This window comes from Camelus dromedarius, chromosome 2 (genome assembly GCF_036321535.1).
Source record: "Camelus dromedarius isolate mCamDro1 chromosome 2, mCamDro1.pat, whole genome shotgun sequence".
Taxonomy (NCBI): domain Eukaryota; kingdom Metazoa; phylum Chordata; class Mammalia; order Artiodactyla; family Camelidae; genus Camelus; species Camelus dromedarius.
The window spans coordinates 40783738-40803689 of NC_087437.1; positions in this window are offsets into that span (position 1 = coordinate 40783738).

The following is a 19952-nucleotide window of genomic DNA, read 5'->3' on the forward strand; positions in this document are numbered from 1 at the left end:
ATACTTCAGTGTTGGTTAATATTTGTAATGACGACTCTCAAGACTTTGCTAGTACCTCTGAATCATCAGACATGGATTGAGTAACATTCAAGATAGATTTAGTGTCAGATGCATTTTGTTCTGTTTGAATTCTTTGAAATCTGTATTCATGGCACAAACTCTATCTTATCACTAGGTATTTTTATAGGTTGAACCTGAGAACTTTGTTTCTTGGCCTGGAAATACTGCAGAAATCTCAATCCATTTGGGAATTCCACGTAGACTTCGTACTCTAATAAAAGTTGTAATTGTGCAAATGAATAGAAGTTCATGTTTAAGGATGACTGTAAACATCTATAAACAGTAATAATTACCCAATACTGTGGGCTAATAGAAAGATCACAGGCTAAGAATTAGGAGGTGTAGGATCTAAACCCTTGAGCAAATCACTTAACCTTCCTTGTTTCAACTTCTTTATCTGTAAAATAAGGGAATTGCACTAAATGATTGCTGAGATGCATTTAGATTTTAGTATTTTATGCTTCTATTTTAATGTGTACTAGGTAGTGTATGTTTTTAATAAAGAACTTAATTAGGCTACAGTTAGAAAACTGGAAACAGCTCGTAGCAAATTTATTAACAGTTACTGCCCAAATTTACTATTTTTAGTTTCAAGTAAGACATTTACCTTTATAAAAACAATTGCTGTGTAAAGCCATTGAGTAAGGAACAAACTCCAAATGTATAACTCATCAGTATTTCTGAGATTCAAGTACCTTATTTTGGATAGGCAGTTATGACTATAGCAAGTTGTATTGATAACTGAAATGTGAAAAGGTTCATTTTGAGCAAATTTGCTACCTTCCCTTATTAATAAATATTACATTAATTGCTTTCTTCAATCTTGATATAAATGAATAACTTCAATTATAGAGATTGTTATCTATTTATGTATATACTGTTATAGCAGATGTCTATCAATTGGCTAAAATTCATTAATAATACTCTAATCAATATTTATGCATTTGTTGACACATCTGCTTATACCCTCTAATGGTCTGTTCCTTATTTAACTATTAATCATAAAAATATTTAGCACAACAACAAAAAAGCTTTAAAATGTCTAATTATGATAAGCATGGGATCAACAAACTCTGCTGAATGTGTAAATAGCCATCAGTAAAGATGGCTTGCATACAATTCTAAAAAGCCAGCATTGAGAGACGTTAACCTGTTGGTGGACTTTAGTCACGGCATGTTCACTCAAGCTGCAATAGTATTTGTGATGGAAACTCCCCCAGGAAAAAATGTAGCAGCATCAATTTCAGCTGATTAGACTGCTACCTTAAATATGCACCAGCAAGTAACATTTAAGGAGACAGCTGACATGTTATAGAAGCTGGAGATCAGACACAATGAGGAATGTATTCAGACTTAAGCAATGGAAAGTCAAAAGATGCATGATCTGTGTCAAGCAGCAAAGCTGACATGATTGTTGAGGTAGAGAAGACATGCTGTGACCCTTACTATGACACCAAGCTTCAATAGAGAATGCAAAGATGGATTTCTGCAAAAGCAGGAAAAAAAGGAAATTTTAATTATAGTTACTGTGGTGAATAGCTAAATATGGAAGTATCCTTAGGGTTAGCCTAAATCCAGGAAAAAACTTATTATTACTCATATGGCCATTTGTATGTTATTTTCAAAGTACTGTCTGGCCCTAAGAAGTTAATAGTATGGCTCTCATTATAGAAAGAAAAAAATCTTTTCGGATCATGCAGGCAAACAAGTAGGGACCAATGTCGGATGTGTCTGACAAACTGACAACCAGAACCACCAAACTCAAATCATTGTGAATAAAGAGGGAATCTACCTATAATCCAAAGGTAGGTAAAATTTATATAACTTAATACATTTACTCTTTATTTTCCTGATGTTTTCTTTATCTGTCATCACTGCATGGTAGCTTCATGCTGATATTGAGGAGTTGTCCTAGAATTAGATCGTATATCTACTTACGAGAAAATTAAAAAGGGAGAAAAAGTATTGCTTCTGGGGACCTGTTCCAGAAGGTCAAGCAATGGCTTTTCAGGAAGCCATGAGAAAACTTCCTTTGCATCTAATTAGCCCAGTTGACATCATGTGACTAGTATGGAGCCAATTATAGCAAGGAAGATGAGATGGCCTTTAAATGAATCAAGCCCATCTCTGGGGCTAAATGTGTGGAAGGCTTCTGTCAATACAAGGGTACCATGTATGGGAGGAATGGATACCTGCAGAAAATCAGGGTTTTGTTAAGAGAATAGAAGAAAGAAAAGAATGGATGCCCAGACACCAGTCTAGAAATCTGTCCTCACCAGCTGTATGAGATTGGGCAAGCCAGCTACACACTTTGAGCTCTATTTCCCTTATCCAGATAACAGGGGCTACTCACATACTTGATATCCATTTTCTATTTCCGTAGTAACAATACATTCTTTTTGTTCTGGTTGGAAAATTGCCATTAAAGTCTATACTCAGTCTATTCTGCCACTAAGGCCTTTGGAAAATCTCCTTGAAAGGTGAACTGACAATTGATATGTGACTTTCTTGTCTTTCTCTGTTTTACGTTGCTCTCTACTTTGAATCAGGATGTAATCATTAGTGCCCAGACAGCCATTCTGGACCAGGAGGTGATCTTGAGAATGGAGACTATGTGTAGGGATGATGGAACAGAAAGATTGGAGGACTCTGTTTCCTTTATGACTGTAGAATTGCCAGTTCAACCTCAGACTTCCTACCTAGAGCTGAGCATTTTTTTATGTGACAGAAAAATTAACTGATAAATCTTTTAAGCCACTCATATTTTAAGTATTTGTTACTAGTAGTAGAACACATTATTCAAAGGATCATCTCCAATCATCAGTGTATAATAATATGTTAATAGAGTTGATATCACTATGGCAAGTTATGGTCACTCAAATGGATGACCTGTCAAAGCTTCCATATGCCCATGCAAAAATTTTTTCTCTTTCAATGGAGATTTTTTAATGAAATAAAATTCTAATAAATTAAGTTATCATGCTTTTTGTTTATTTCTCAGATGAATAGTTGAAAATTCAGAGCATTCATGAGAGACTCTGAATTTGCAAAAAAAAATTTTAAAAGAGTAGAATTTCTTCTCCATATTGCTTCACTCTGAAACAATCTGCATTAGAGTTCATGATTCTTTTAATACTTCAGTACCAATTTTTCATGGAAAAGTGCATCATTTTAAAGGAGAGCACTTCTGTGCTGTTGCAAAACTAAGTGAATAGTTCTTAAAATATCTTAAGTCATATTAAATTTGAACTGCTGCTAAAGTATGTCTGGGGCTACTTAGTGATAGTAGAAATGACTTAGTGCTTTGGTAAGAAGTTGTGTTTATGCCAGGGGTTATTTGTGAATTTTTTTCCTGGAAAAATTACACTAAGATGTATTTGCATTCAGTTTCTCTTAAACTATCTAGATAGATGACATCCACAAATGGAGTATGACTTGGACTCTCCTTTATGCCTCCATGTTCAAAGATAATGATGTTCACTTATGCCTGCTCTTGCTTCCATCTTACTCACTTTGAATCTGTACTCTGACTTCAATACCTGCTTGTGACTCATTTGGCTTGGAGCACTCGTATATGCTTCTCCTCCTCCTTCTTTTTCTTCTTATGATTTCTCTTTTGATTTCAACAGTTAACATTACTTTGAGTGAAATTATCCCCCTTAAGCATCTGGCCCATTGAGACTGAAATTCCCTTTCACTATCTTTTCAGCCATGCTCAATTCCTGGACCATATTTTTTGAATGGATAAAAACAATTGTTATAAACAACAAGGTCCTACTGTATAGCACAGGGAACTATATTCAATACCTTGTAATAGCCTATAATGAAAAAGAATATGAAAAGGAATATATATATATATAATATATATATATAATATATATATATAACTGAATCACTATGCTATGCACCAGAAGATAACACAACATTGTAAATGGACTATACTTCAACTTAAAAAAAGGATTGTTTTATGTTTCTTCTTTCAGTTTAAGATTGTGGCCTAAGTGAATGAGGTGGGGAAGGCTTGGGGTTAGGGAGGAAGCCAAAGAAGACCAAAGAAGTGATAGTGGCATTTAGTCCTTGATTTTAGTTTTAAAACCTGTGCTTCCTCTAGATTTTCACTTAGACTCATCATCAGGCTCTAGATCTCATTTATTTAAGCAACCACTTATAGGGCCTCTATGTACCAAATGCCATGCTGTTTACTAGGGATAAAAATATAGAAGATACAATATCTGCCTTCCAGGAGTTTACTATCTAATGGAGGAGGTGGAGAAGTACACTGAAAATTACAGTTCACTGGGGTGGGTGCTATTGGCAAGCCCTTAGAGAATCAGGGATTGCATAAAACAGTTGTTAATGGCTTTCATTTCATGAACTTGGAAATAAAGTAGGGGTGGGTCAGTTAGGCAGAGATGGTCGACACTATTCCAGACAATATTTTTAAGTGCCTTTCACCTGCTGAAGACATTTTCTTTAAACTTTGTGTGGTTCTAGAATGCTACTGTCCCCCGCCCTTGAACCTAGTAAACCAACGGTTGCTGTCCTTGGTGCTGAAACAGCTATTTCTGTGTGGGTAAAGCAGATCATATAAACAATGCTAGTTTTTAAAACTGGAATTAGAGAATGAAGATATTTACCTAGACGGCAGGCTAAGTAGAATGTGGGCAGGTTCTGTTTTGACTAATAGAGAAGGAAGTGTTTGTGAGCAGTCATCACTGAGAAACAGAGCACAGGTCCTTCATTGTCTAATTTTATGATTCACTGGCTCCAAGGAAGGCTCAGCACACTAGTGTGGGGGAAGCACAATGAGTGGAGGTGCTCTCTGCCTCCATGTCCTGATGCAGCAAATGACATAGTTATGTGTAGGCAGCTGTGGGGTGGGTGTCTGGAAACACAAAGTACAGCAGCTGTTCCTGATCCCACTTTCCCAGCAGCTGTTGTCAGGGTTGTGGCCGAGACTGTCTTTGTAAATGCACCAATTCTGGGTATACATTAAAAAAAAAAAACAACAACATTTAAATATGGAGCTGCTTTCTATCCCTTAGTCAGATAATGTCTAGATTCTTCTGTCCCAAAGGGCTTGTATCTGTTTCTTTTCTCAAGAGCAGTGTGGAGACAGCACAGTCAGTTCCAGACAGACCTGGAAGCTCAGGTTATTTGTTTGCCAGCTTTATGATTTTAGGAAAATTAATTCTCTAAACATTGGTTTGCTAATCTATAAAATGGAATAAGGAGTTTAACTTGTGGGATTGTAGTGAGACTTTTCAGGTATAGCACTTGTAAAGTACCAGCACAGTTCCTGACTAATAAATTGTGTTATTAAACTTAAATATTACTATTCCTAGTAAGGTTTTGTTTGTTTGTTTGTTTTTTCTCTTGGTGATGAGTGTGTGGGTAGAGAATTAGAAGATACTACCTTTCAAATAGGATCCAATATAGTCTCATTGCAGGTGGGTCTGGAGCACCTTTATTTCTTTTATTCTTGCTGGGAAAGGAGCCGACTAGTAGGTATATGGCAGAGACTAGGGCAATCAGGAATGAACTCATTATGGCTTTGAAGCTAATTTCCCATTCAAGTAGTCTAAAACGAGTTCACCATTCTTGGATTTCTTTTTCTTCTCTTGTATTCTGGAGCACAGAATTGAGTATGTTATACCTATTCCTAAGTTCACACCTCCCTGTCTCCTGAGTCCATGCCTTATTATCATCATTGGTTCAAAGAAATTCCTTCCTTTTTTTATACTTTATTTCAATATTTTCTCCCCTTTTTCTCTAATCCCAACCCTTCTTTCCTCTATCACTCAAAGATACCCACTCTTGCTTAATTTATGAATATTTTTCTATTTTACTATTCATATGTCTACTTACATATATGTATATAAATGAAAACATATAGTATTGTTTTGTTTTTTTTAATATACAGAAATGGCATTTTGTCAGAAAACTCATTTGTTTCTTATTCAAAAGCTCAGAATTATGTTTTGAGCTTCATTTTCATTGCAATATGCAGCTCTAGTTCATTCTGTCAGATACCTGCGTAGATTTCCTTCTTATGCATCTATTGAATTTTACTTATGAAATCCTCTGGTGGTTGTTGACTCTTACTTTTTACTATTTCAAACCAATTAATATTAATTTACATGTTTCCTTGTACACTTGTCTGAGAGTTTCTGTGATTATACATCCAGGAGTGGAATTACAGTTGTCAAGTACACACATGCTTTGTAGGCTTGGCTGCTTTAAAAATGGCTGCTCTTCTTTGCATTTCCACTAGCAGTGTAAGAGGGTTCTCTTTTCACACATCCTTATCAGCACTTCATATTATCTGCTTTTTTTTTTTTTCGCCAATCTTATGTATGTAAAGTGGCATCTTTCTATTGCTGTATTTGAGTTTCTCTGATTACTGGTGAGGTTGAACATTTCTTTACATAGTTATTAAATAATTGTGTTTCCTTTACTGTGAATTTTTATTAGTATTTGACTACTTCCCTGTTTGTATTGCAGAATTCTTTATGTATTTTAGATATTAATCTATTGTTAGTCATGAACATTATAAACATCTTCTCTCAGACCGTCACCTCTCTGTTAATTTTGTCTATCGTGTCTTTTTAATGACACTGTAAAAAATCTTTTGAATAGAATAATTGAATTTTACCAAAAATATTAGATTGTGTTATAGTTGGAATATAACATAGGTATAAAAATTTGTACAAATCATATGTAAGCTCAATGGTTTATCGTAAAGAGAACATTCCTATGTTCATTGTTCAAGACAAGTAGAACATTATGAATGTCTCCCTTTTGCTCCCTTTTCTTTACTAACCCCTCTTTCTTCCCTAAAGTTAACAATGGTGTTATATATTTCTCTATAACAAATTTCCCCAAACTTAGTGACTTAAAATAATAAACATCTATTATCTCATAGTTTCTGAGTATCAGGAATCCAGGGGCAGCTTAGCTGGGTGGTTTGAGCTCAGGTTCTCATGAAACTGTAGTCAAGGTGTAATCAAGGACTGTAGTCATCTGAAGACTTTACTAAGACTGGGTGATCCGCTTCCAGAAGGCTCACTCATACGACTATTGACTGGAGTCCTCAGTTCTTCACTGGCTGTTGTATGAGGCCTCAGTCCCTCACCAATGAGCCTCACCCTAAGGCTGCTCAGAATGTGTTAGCTAACTTTCCTAGAGTTGGAGTGGGGCAGGGTGGAGGGAAGAAGAGGGAGAGGAGGAAGAGCCATAGTGACTTCTTCTGACCTAGTCTCTGAAGTCACACATCATCATTTTCACTTTATTCTATTTGTTGGAAGCTAATCTCCTAGTCCAGCCCACACTCAAGAGGGGGAGAATTAGACTCCTCCTTTTAAAGGGAGGAATATAAAATAATTTTTAAAAAACATTGCTAAAACAACCTTTAATTCTAATATCATTTCATTTTTCTTCTTTGTGAACTTTATAGGAATAGAATCATACAATATACATTCTGTATCAGGCTTCTTTCATTCAAAATTATGTTTATGGGATTCATTTTTAGTATAGCAGTATTCTGTTCATTTTAATTTCTGGATAGTATTCCATTATATAAATATATCACAGTTAATTTATTCATGGACATGAGTTGATTCTAGTTTGAAAATAACACTGCATGAGTGTTCTTGGACATAACTCTTGGTGCACATATGTATGCATTTCTTATGGGTATGTACTTTCGAGTAAATTCCTGGGTCATAGAATATGCATATATTCAATATTAGTAAATGATGCCAGGGAGTTTTTCAAAGTGGTTATATTGATTTAAATTTCTACCAGCAGTGTATGAGAGTTCCAGTTATTCCACATTTTTGTTAACACTAGGCATGATCAGTTTTTTTTAAATTTAGTCATTCTAGTAAATGTATGGCAACATCTTATTTTAGTTTTAATTTGTATTTTCCTGATTACTAATGAAATTGAGCTCCTTTTCATTCATTGACCATTTAGATAACTTCTCTTGTAAATTGTCTCTTCAAGTCCCTTGATCACTTTGTTTTTACTGAGTTGTTTATCTTTTTCTTATTGATTTATGGGAATTCTTAATACATTTTCATTATATGAATTGAAAATGTCTTTTCCCACTCTGTGGCTTGTTTTCTTCATTCTCTTAATGGCATCTCTTGATGAATAGAAGTTTTTTTTTACTTTAGTCCAATTTTTCAATCACTTCCTTTGTTATTAGAGCTTTTTTGTATCTGTTTAATTGATCTTTCTCTATCTCATACTATGAAGATATTAGTCTATATTATCTTCATTAAATTTTAATGTTTTATTTTCTCCAGATAGATCCTCAATCCATTTGGCATTGATTTTTGTGTAAGGTGAAGTAGGGGTCATTTCATTTTTTAAAACATTTAAATAAATAATTGACTCAGCATTGAAAAGATTATTCTTTCTCACTACTCTGCAGTGTCATCTGTGTTATACTCCAAGCATCCACATGTGTGGGGGTCTGTTTCTAGACTCTGTATTTCATTGATCTATTTATCTATCCCCAAATCAATACTATGTTCTATTAAAAACTGTGTCTTCATATGTCTTGAATCTATTCAATTACTTCCTTTTTAATAATTTATGATTTTTGCTTATTCTTGACACTTTGCACTTCTTTATTAGATTTGGAATCATCTTGTTCTACTTAGAATTTTAAGTTGGATTGCATTAAATACTGAGATCAGTTTTGGGGAGGCTCATTTTATTTGCAACATGGAGTATTCTAATCCACAACATGCCTTACATTTATTTAGATATTCTGTTACTTATTTCACTAATGTTGGTACAGGTCTTGAGCATCTTTTGTTAAAATTATTCCTAGGCAATTGAAATATTTTCTAATTATTTTGCTTATATATAGAAATACTACTGATTTTCAAAATAGTGACTTGGTATCCAGTAACTTTGCTAAATTAAGTTATTAATTCTAAAAGTCTACACTACTGTATCATGGGCAGATAACAACAGTTTCACTTTTATTTTCCAAACTTATACATTTATTTATTTACTTACTTACTTATTTACTTATTTATGCATTGCACTATCACTTCCAGTACAATGTGTAATAGGAGGAATGGTAGCAAACATGCTTTTTCTATTTCCAATCTCAGAATTTGAAATTTATGCCTAGTTCTTTGTATTTACCTTCATATTTAGGTATTTAATCCACATGAGGCATTTTTTTAAAAAATATCATGAGAAGTAGGAATTCCACTCAATTTTTTCTACATATTGATATTTTTTCCCAGTGCCATCTTCTAAATAATATGTTCTTTTGCTATTGATTTGACCTGTCATTTTGACTATGTACCAGGTAAACAATGAAGGCTACTTATATCAGTATGGGAGTGATAAATTTGGTGGGACAGCCAGATTCTCGGTATTTTTTGAAAGACCTTTTTTCTAATTTAAGTGTTAATACAACCCACAAATACAGAAAAGAGTGCACATACTCTGAGTGTGACAGGAGAGTGATGAGGGTTTCTAAATGTTTTCTTGGCTAAAGAGTACTTCATTCTTATCATAGATACTCTTTGTAAGGAAGGGCAGCAGTTCACTATAAATCTGCTTGATACTAAGAGTCGAGGCAATAATGGATAACCTCCTGACACTATCATATGAAGTTGTTCGTGTGCATCTGATCTGTTGGCAAAGAATAGCAGAGGAAATGTATATCTATGCATGCAGGCTGCTCCAAAAGGAAGCTAAATAAGTTCTTTTCCTGAAAGCTTTAAAAAAAATATGAATAGGTGTTGGACTCTGTCGAATGCCTTTTATGCATCCACTGAGATATTTGTGTGGGTTTTCATAGGTAGCACTATAATGTGGTATTGATAGATTTTCTAATATTCCCTGCATCACTGTGTTTAACCCTTCATGATCATGATAATGTTATATGTAATATGTTATTCAGTTCAGTTAGCTAATGTAGTAGATGCTATTTGTGCCCTGCTCATATCCACTTGGGATGAACCACTTCTGTGCATGCTGAGCCAACTACCAGTATCTGTGATTCTTGGCCTGAGAGTTTTCTCTAGTCACTGGAACCTCCTCTGTCTGTACAGGTCAGGCTGCAAGTACCAGAGAATTAACACTTTTCCTATCCCAGGAGCAGCCCTCAACCAATGGCTGATGGAATTGAGAAGATAAAGGACCCTATTTCCATGCCCCTTGGGAGGGATAAAACTGAGACATGTGTTCTACATTGGTTCCTGCTAACCTAATGGATTAAATGCAAGTTGCCCATAATAGTAACTTGCTTGAAAATGCACTTGCTTCTTTCTTTCATCCTCTTACTTCACACACTTACTGGTATTTCGTTGAGTCCCCTTCCAAATAAATCATTGCCCATGAATCCTTATCTTAGGGTCTGCTTCTGGGGTATCCCAAAATAAGGTAACTAACATTTTCTTTTGCATTTTGTATCTATGTTCAGAAGTAAAATCAGTCTGTAATTTTTAAATCTTATATTGCCCTTTTCCAATTTTATTATGAAGGTTCTACAATCCTAATAAAGTTAGTTTGATAGCTTTACTTTTACCCCTTATATTAGAGAGTAATTATCTATTCTTCAAAAGTTCAGTAAAACTCATACACAAAACCATCTGGGTATGATGTTTTGGGGGAGGAAAAAGGGAGCTTTGATTGCAATCATAATTTCTTTAATAGCAATTGGTTTATACAAATTTTCTATTTCTTCTGTGTCAATTTTGCCATATTTTATATAATGAAAGAAAGTTATTCATTTTATCTAGGATTTCAAATATACTGATTTATAGTTGTTCATAACAGTCATGTAAGTGTTACAGTGAAGCTGGCTTATACTGGTTAATGAGAGATGATGATTTTTAAATTTTCAGAAACTCCATGAGTGGTTAATGTCACCTTGGTAATTGGCCATGGTGGGAATATTTACATCATGGAAACTGGCAAACACCACGTATTAGGAATTTTTTTTTCCTGGTGAACTGATAGTTATAATTACCAGCACACCACTGGCTATTCTCACATTTCACTGGTCCCTTCTTCTCCATCTCCTTTATTGATTTCTTCTCTTTTCCTTGACTCAACATTTCAGTGTCCCATTGCACAGTCTTTGGTCCCCTTCTCTTCTCTGTCTACACGGACTGGCCCTGGTGATCTCATCTAGTCTCAGGGTTTTAAAACCCACCCGTATTCCCATAAGTCCCAAATTTATATCTCCAGCAGCCTGGACCTTCTCCTAAATACTAGACTCATTTGGCTGGTTGTCAACTCAACATCTCTTCCTTGCTATCTAATAGACATCTTAAATTTAACATGATCAAAACCGACTTCCTGATATGTTCCCTCAAGCCTGCTCCCCTGGCAGGCTTCCCATCTCAATCATTGGCAACTCCATATTCTAGTTACTCACGCTGAAAGTCTTATAGTCATTCATGATGTCTGTCTTTCTCTCATACCCTACATACAATCTGTTAGAAAATCATGTTAGCTGTACATTAAAATATACACAAATCTGCCAATTTCTCATTATTCTACCCTAAGTCCCCACTATCTCTTAACTGAATTATTGCCATAGCTTTCTAACAGGTTTCCTTACACCCACACTTTCCCTCCCTAGAATGTATCATCAAATCCTTCAAGTAGCTGGAATGATCCTTTTGTCAGCATCAGGTCATGCTACTCCTCTGTTCAAAACTTTCTGATGGCTCCCAGTTTCACTCAGAGTACAAGCCAGAGTCCTTTGTGATGGGCTTCACTTTACCTCTCTGACCACATCTCCTACTAAATTCCCCTCCCCTCAAGGCCTACTCCAGTCACACTGATCTTTTCATTCTTCTTCTTCAAAAAAAAGTCACAAAACCCACAAAACAACAGGCAAGCTCCTCCCTCAGGGCCTCTGTCTGAAATGCTCTTCCCCCAGGTAACTACACAGCCTACTTCCTCACTTGATTCAAAAAAATATGTTATATGATCATTGTTTATGTTTCTCCCCTCACTGTAATCTTAGCCCTACAAGGGTAAGAATTTTTCTGCTTGTTCACTGACACAGCCCAACAGTGAAGCAGAAGATTGCCGGACATACTGGGGTGCTCAGTATACATCTGCCGAATTAGTCAAGATATGACCTTGCTGCTCTTGTTGAGTTAGGTTCAGGGCTATACCTAGTCTCTCCAGGGTGGTCTCGGGTCACACACTGTCTGTGCTGCCATGTTGCACCTTCTGAGAGGAGCTTCCATGGTGTCCTTTCCTCTGACTGGAGGAAGCAGACCTAGTGTTCTTAGAAAAATAACAGGCAGTTGGAACCACTCCATCCCTTCTTCACCATCTGTAAGTGTGAGATCCTGCTTGCAATGAAAAGAAACTTTATTCTTCTCTGGCTGAGAACCCCACTCTCCTCTGGGATCCCCCAAATTGGGACTGAGATTGGAGATTGGAGAAGGCAGATTTAAAGTTTGGGTAGGTTTACCTGTGCTTACCAGCCTATATTCCCTGAATTAATGGTCTCTATTTAAAGAAAAAAGAACCTACTTTTAATTCCACCCCTGAAATTAGAAAGTTAGTCCTTAATCAGGCAAATACAAACAGGTAATGATTCAGAAATGGGTTTAACAATTTATTGAGGAGATTCAACTCAGTGGAGTATAACAGTTTTATTTTTTGCAATTACCTCTTTAAACTATGCTCTGATAAGTCCTCCATTTCCTGTTTCTTAACAGCATCTTCAGCTGATTCCATAACTTTCTTGTCACTCTTGCTAATGAAAAGTCCAGTTCAATTTCAAAGTCTATTAAAGCTCATCCTCTCTCCTCCCTGCAGCACAGGCCGGAGCAGTGACCTCTGGATTTTGGAAGCAGAGGGGAGATGCACACATCCTGCCCTCTCCTCTACTAGGTCTCCATCTTCTGGGGTATTAGCAGGCTGGAAGGAGAGATGGTGCAGGCAGAGGTCATCTTACATCACTGGCCACATGAGTGTGGCAGGGAGATGTCCCTGAACAAGCCCTGTTTTGATATGGTTCTGTTTGATGCTGGTGGCCTGGTTTTGCACGAATACCATTCAAGGTATTTTTTGAGAGTGGCATCAAATTTTGTCTGATTCCCTCCTCATTCCACCCTTGGTACCAAGAATCCCTCAGTGAGAGACAACTGGGTCTCTTTTTGGTCTGGCTGGTGGTCTGGGTCTTTGCCCTCCTCTCCTGATAGGGCATCACTTCACGTGGCCCAGTGGCTGCCTTGACAACCATATGTCTCCTCCCTCCTGCTGCAGTTTCTATGCTCCTTGCATGATGTCATCAGAACCCCCGAGGTCTGTCCCACACCCTCTGAGAGTCCTGGGGGCCTGGGCTGAGGCTGTCCCAATGATCATTTCCTTACATGTCATGATACATTATAGTTCTGTCTCATTCTGATAACCTTCCTTTAGAAATATCCAGACAAGAAGCAAGTGCCAGTCTCTAGATTCAGGGTTATCTCCTCTCCCCATCAGTTGACTGTCAAGATATCCTAAGAATTCTGTCATCACACATTGGCCCTCCCTGGAACGCAATGTCAGAGCAGGATTTAGATCCCATAGCTCAACAAGCATACATCTGAGGGTGAGGTAACAGCATCACTTCTTGTGAGCACCTCCAGTATCCATGAAAGGTTCCCTTGGAGCCTCCTCTCCAGCATGTGGCATGAGGAGATGTGGCAGCTGTAGGTAGATGTTTCCTTTCCACAGTAGAGAGATGTCTGGGAAGGAGCTTCCCAACCAGGGACTACAATTCCCAACCCCTTTGTGTCTAGGCTGTCTCCTCCTACAACTGCCCAGTGGAAGCTTGAGAAAGTTTCAGGAGAGCACAATCATCCCCACGGGAGCCCTGCCTAGATGTGAATATAATGTTGCTGTACAGCAGGTCTGATGCCTCAGTTTCCTTACAGCCTCCCCTCCTTGGAAGCACTAAAGCAGAGGAGGGAAGAACAAGTGATGACAGTGTGGAGTTTCGTGCTGCCCAGGCGCTTTCCAGATGCTCTCTCTGGCTCGGCTTAGTGGGAGCTGGTGCAATCTTGTAGACAGGCAGTGGCTGGAATGTTGGGCCAGCGTTCCAGTCCCAGCTTCCTCCTCACTCCTGGAGTAACTGGGAAATCCCAGATTGGATGTAGGTGCCTCCCTGTAGGAAGGGGAGTGGTCCAAGTGCCTCTCATTTGAAACAAATAGGTGTTCTAATGAAAACCGGACAGAGCCTTCAGACAGGATGGAGTTTTGCTACTTAGATTGACTGGTTAAGTCAGGTCAGCAGGGAGAAGCAAAGAAACAGACAAACAAAACAACCTGTGTGAAGAGCTTGGCTCAGCTAATCCAAAAACAGGTCTGATGTTGCTGGGTTTGTTTTTTTTTTTCAAACACCTGTGATATTTTTCCTCCAGGGATTTAAACTGTAAAAATGGAGTTGGCAACCTCTCTTTGAATTTTCCCCTAGGATTCTGTGCTTCAGGGAAAACCCAGCCTGGGTCAATGGCCTGGAGAATTGTCCTGAAGAGTCACCTGCCCTGGCATCTGTCACAGGGACCAGCAGTCAGGGGGCAGCCCTGCTGCCAGGGACAGAGAGCAGGGCAGACTGAGTCTGCTGTTAGCCTGTGACCATGGAAAGGAGACCTGTGTAGTCAACCTGCAGGACACCAGCACCATCGTTTGTTTTGCTTTTAAACTCTGTTTGAGCCACTATGTAATCTGCCCCAAGTGATTGATCGTTTTGAGGAACTGATTGGCACTTGAGTTTCTTGGGTCTCTTTTTTGTGTTCCTGGAATTCAGAGCACCAAAAATATCATTTTACTCTGTCTCATGTTATATCCTTTTGAGATGTCTACAACATAGGCATTTTGTAGAAAACCTAAGGGTCAACACTAATATAGAACTGACTTTAAAAAAGCAAGAGGACACCAAAATTCTCTTTGTTCCACAAAACGTATATTTACTCCCGCTATATTTATCAGCGAGCGTTTCACTCACTGTGTGTCACCATTTGAGGGAACAAAGGCATCTTTCTGGCTCTAGTAATCTCAGGATACCCAGTGGCTATAGTGGGCTTGGCCTGCCGACCAGCTCCAATGAACCTGGTTTTTGTTTCAGTTTTCCATTTTGTTTATTCCTCCACTGTAGTAATAGCCAGCATTGGAAGAGGGCCTCACTGCTCCTACAGCGCTGTTACATGCACTGCCTAATCAAACCCTCGCAGTATCTACAGAGTACGTTGAGCAGAATATTAGTAGGAGCCCGTCTGTGGCGAGTCACATACTGGTTTCACCATCATATCACGTGGATCTGGTTGCCTTGGTGTGGTTCTGGGTCATACGCTTTTTTTACCTATAAAAAGGGTGTACAAAATGAGACAAAAAGTAGGAAAGAAAGAAAAGGAGGAGACATTGGGTAAGAGAAAGCAGAGAATGAAGATAGGTCGGGGTGTTAAAGTAACGCCTAAGTGTTTAACCAACTGGGAGGCTCAGCTGTCGGAGTTGAACACTCCATCAGGTGGACTTGCCGACTCCCTTCTCTGACCTATCACAAGGCCAGAAATGACCTGAGCATCTCGTGGGGGCACTTACTTCAGTATCTGCTGCCTGAGCTGATTACCATGGATGATTTATAACACTTCCTCCTGAATGGAGGAGTTCTTGTATTTTTATATGTATGAATCTCACTTGCCTGTTCTTGTCATAAAATAACTGGTAACAAATAACGCCTTCCGACAATCTAATTTTCTCTTGCCTAGACAATTTCAAATAGCATTAGGGAGAATATTTTTCCACTAAATTGATTGAATTAGTGAGTTGCTTTGGTAACATGCCTACTGTATTATAATTTAGTGAACTAATTGTTTTCCCAAACTCAGGGAAGGTAGACCCTTGCTCTGTGCACAGCACCAGTGGCAAAGACTAACTGTTGCTTTCTCCCTCGTGTGTTCTGAATTTTTTTTTAAAAAATAGGAGATTGTCTGGAAATCTCTAGAAAATCATGCCACATTAGCTTCTATATTATTATTCACTTTGATATTTAATTATTTGCTGCCTTTAACATTGTTTCAAGCATCTATGGCTTAGCTCACTGACTCAACTGAAAACTCAAGGACAGGGCTGTGGACTAAATTATGTCTCCCTGAATCCATATGTTGAAGCCTTCAAAATGTCACTGTATTTGGAGAAAAGGCCTTTCAAAGAAGTAATAAAATTAAAATGAGGCTGTTAAGGTGGGCCCTAATCCAATCTGTGTCCTTATGGAAAGAGGAGATTAGAACATGTGCGGAGGGATGTGAGGGATGGACACACGTAGAGGAAAAGCCACATGAGGACACAGCTAGAAGGCAGCCATCTGCAAGCTGAGGAGAAAGGCCTCAGAAGAAACCAAATCTGCTGGCATCTTGGTTCCAGATTCCAGAACTGTGAGAAAATCTGTTGGTTAAACCACCCAGCTGGTGGTATTTTGTTATGGCAGCCCGAGCAGACCAGTGCAGACAGTGACACACTTCTCTGATGCATCCTGCCCCATGGTGCCTCACAGAATGCTCAGCACACGATTTAGATGGCACTTAATAATACCATGTGCATTTATTTTAATTTTTATTTTTTAGTATTTAAGAAAATCTGTTCATGAAACCTCTAACATAATTCACTCCATATGCAGTTATTTCGGTTTGTTGGCCGTCAGTTCTCTATCTTCAGTAACAAAGACTAAATCATCTGTTTGAATAGATAGTGTAGGTCCATGGCGAATATTTTAAGCATTGTGAAATGCTGTATAGTTAAAGGTAAACCTCACTTGCACCTCAGTCCATCCACACTCTTTCCTGGAGGCTGTCATCATCACCAGTGAGGGGTTTGTCTGTCTTTCCAGATACCTTCTTGCTTAAAAATGTGTGTGTGTGTGTGTGTGTGTGTGTGTGTGTGTGTGTAACATACATTATAGATATATAACTTACATATTTATGCACATATATGCTTTATGAAAATCTCACTATATATACATATAAATATATACCCTCCTCTCTGATTTTCTTTTCTGTTATTTTTAAACAAATGATAGCCTAATGCACATATATCTACTTTTTAAAGAGCATAAATTTAACAATATATCTTGGGAGTGGTTCCACATAGGACATCCAAATCCACCACATTCTCTGTAACTTACTTTGTTACACTTACTTTAAATGCATTATCCTCCCTGCTTCCTCCCTAAATAACCTACACACTTCACATGGATAGCCACATGGAGCACAAACAGGAAATGTAACTTCTGAAGAAGCTCATTCTTGCTGCCATTTCTTGATAGGAATATTTGAATGGTTTAATCAGGCACTAAAGCTGAAGACATTAAACAGAAGGGCACAGTTTTTAGGCAGTCCAGATAATCGGGAATAGTCACAGCCAGACTTTCTCAGACTAACCGCATGTGCTTCTAGTCAGTACAGTAACTGCAGGTACACACCAGCAATCATATTTATAGCCGGTGTGCCCTCTGACTTTATTATGCAATTAATATTGTACCAAGAAATAATACAATTTTTAAATAATCATGCATAAATTCACTAGGCTGGAAAACCAAAGTGTTTTTCCTTGCTCCCTACTAGTACTTGTTCATTTGTATACATAGTTTGATAGTTTTGATTACAAATCAGAGCAAATATGTATTCTGCTTTTTACTCAAAGTGAATCATAAGCACTGCTATTTGTTACTATGTTCATATAATAATAGTTTTACATGGTTGCATAATAGTCTATCCAGTTGATGTATTGTTTCCTTTAACTTAAAAGATGGACAACTATGTTATCTGAGCTGTAATTAAAGATTACAAGAAAATCAATCTGACACATATTAATAGTATATATAAATGTTATTGAGCTACAATGTAATTGATTACAAAACGGAGAGCAGCTGACATAAATTATAGCAACTATTCTCTATATCTTATGAAATCAAAACATTTTAGGAGAGAAGCTATAGAAAAGGAAACTGTTCAGCTGCCCTCCTGAAAAAGGAATAGACCTTTCTGTTCCTTTAAGCATTGGTTTCAGAAAATGAAGCTGCATTGTTTTTCCTTTCCTGCAGCTGGACCTCTACTTGTACAGAGGTGGAGGGAGCAAAATTGTGAATTGTGTTCCTCAAATCAGATTAGGTTTATTAGACTAACTTCCTAACAACTAGCCATCAATTCTTATGAATAATTAATGGTCTTCTTTAACTGATTAACTTAGAGAATATGTATTGAGCACCTATCATATGCTGGATGTGAAAACATAGAGAAGAAGATAACCTCTGCTCCCTTAGTGTTTACAGTCTAGGCAAGGTGTAGAACAGTAACCAAATAAAGTAATTACAAGCTTTAGGAAGTGCTAAGAAAGAAATAAACAGGGCACTATCACAGATAGAAGTGAAGACGGGGCATCCTTCAGATAGGTGATCAGCAAAGCCTCTCTGAGTGAGTCACATCGACACTGAAGCTTGAAGAAGAAAGAGTCAGCCAACAGAGAGGAGGAGAAAGAGGGAACAGTGGGGCAAAGGCTATAAGGCATGGTGAAACCCAGCAGGTTGACTGTGGCCAATGGGACTGCAGTGCGCTGGGCAAGAGGAAGGCAGCCCTGGGTGAGGTGGGGAGGAGGGCAGAGCCCCACCATGCATGACGAGGACACCATGGAAAGAACCTAGATTTCATTGTATGTACAATGGGAAACCAGATGTAGGTTTTAAGCAGGTGAGTGGAATAACAGAAACCATGTTTAAGAAAGAACTTTTGGCTGCTGTGTGGAAAATAGATTTGGGGGGAGGTCAAGAGTGGCAGTGGAGAGAATAATTTGGAAGACGTTGGTGTCACCCCTATGAGAGGTGACAATGGCTGGAACCTCAGTGGTGGCAGAGGTGATGGAGACTAAGGGATGGGTGGATTTCCATCAGAGATAGAACTGACAGCGGAAATGGCTGTGAAGGATGAGGGAAAAGGAAGATGTCAATAATGACTTTGGGGCTTCCAGGGGGCCCCAAATTTAGAAGTCAAAGGCAGGAAATCAAGAGTTCTCTTTGGATCTTTAAGTTGGAGATGCCTTATGAGACATCCAAGTAGCATTGTCAGCTCAGCAGTTAGACATATGAGGCTGAGATCAATTTGGGGGTTGTCCGCAGTCTGATGATATTTAAAACCTGAAGACTGGATGAGACCCTGAAGGATAATGTGTAGTTGGGAAGTGAAGGGGGCCCAGGACTGAACCTGTAACCTTCCCAAAGATGCACAGTGTTGACCAGAAGTAAATCCCCACCTGGTGGGACCTCAGGCTCTCCAAGGATTCATCATGTAGTCATTATTAACTGCCTTCTCCATGTCTGGGAAACTATCCAGGGAAATTTTTTCCTTTCAGGTATTTTAGTTTCTTTCCTGCCCATCTCTCTTAACCTTGGTATCCTCTGACCCTAGGAACCCTCCTATGAGAAAAAGAGAAGCAAGTGTGGACAAGGTTGTTCACGCTTAGAGACCCTGTGGCCTGTCACCTTTAGCAGTTGTACGTTGGAAGCTCTGAACGGCTGCCAGAGTATTTTGCCATTTGCTTCTCTGTTTTCAGGGGTATGAGTAACAACAGTGGGTCCTCCCTGAGAGCCAGAACCCCCCCAGGCTCTAACTTCTGCATCTTCCAGTAGCTTGTGGGTCAGCACTTCACAGCTTAGATGCTCTATAGTGAGACTATAAAGTAAGGAGTCAGAAGGGACCTTTGAAAGCAAAAAGTGTAAGCCTCCCATTGTACAAATGACAGGATTGACCCACCCGGGCCCCCACCCTATGAAATGGAAGGTATTTCAGGTTTCATTTCAGCAATCACTGATCAAGCAAAGCTCATCAGCCTTCATTCAATCCAAGAGATGACTT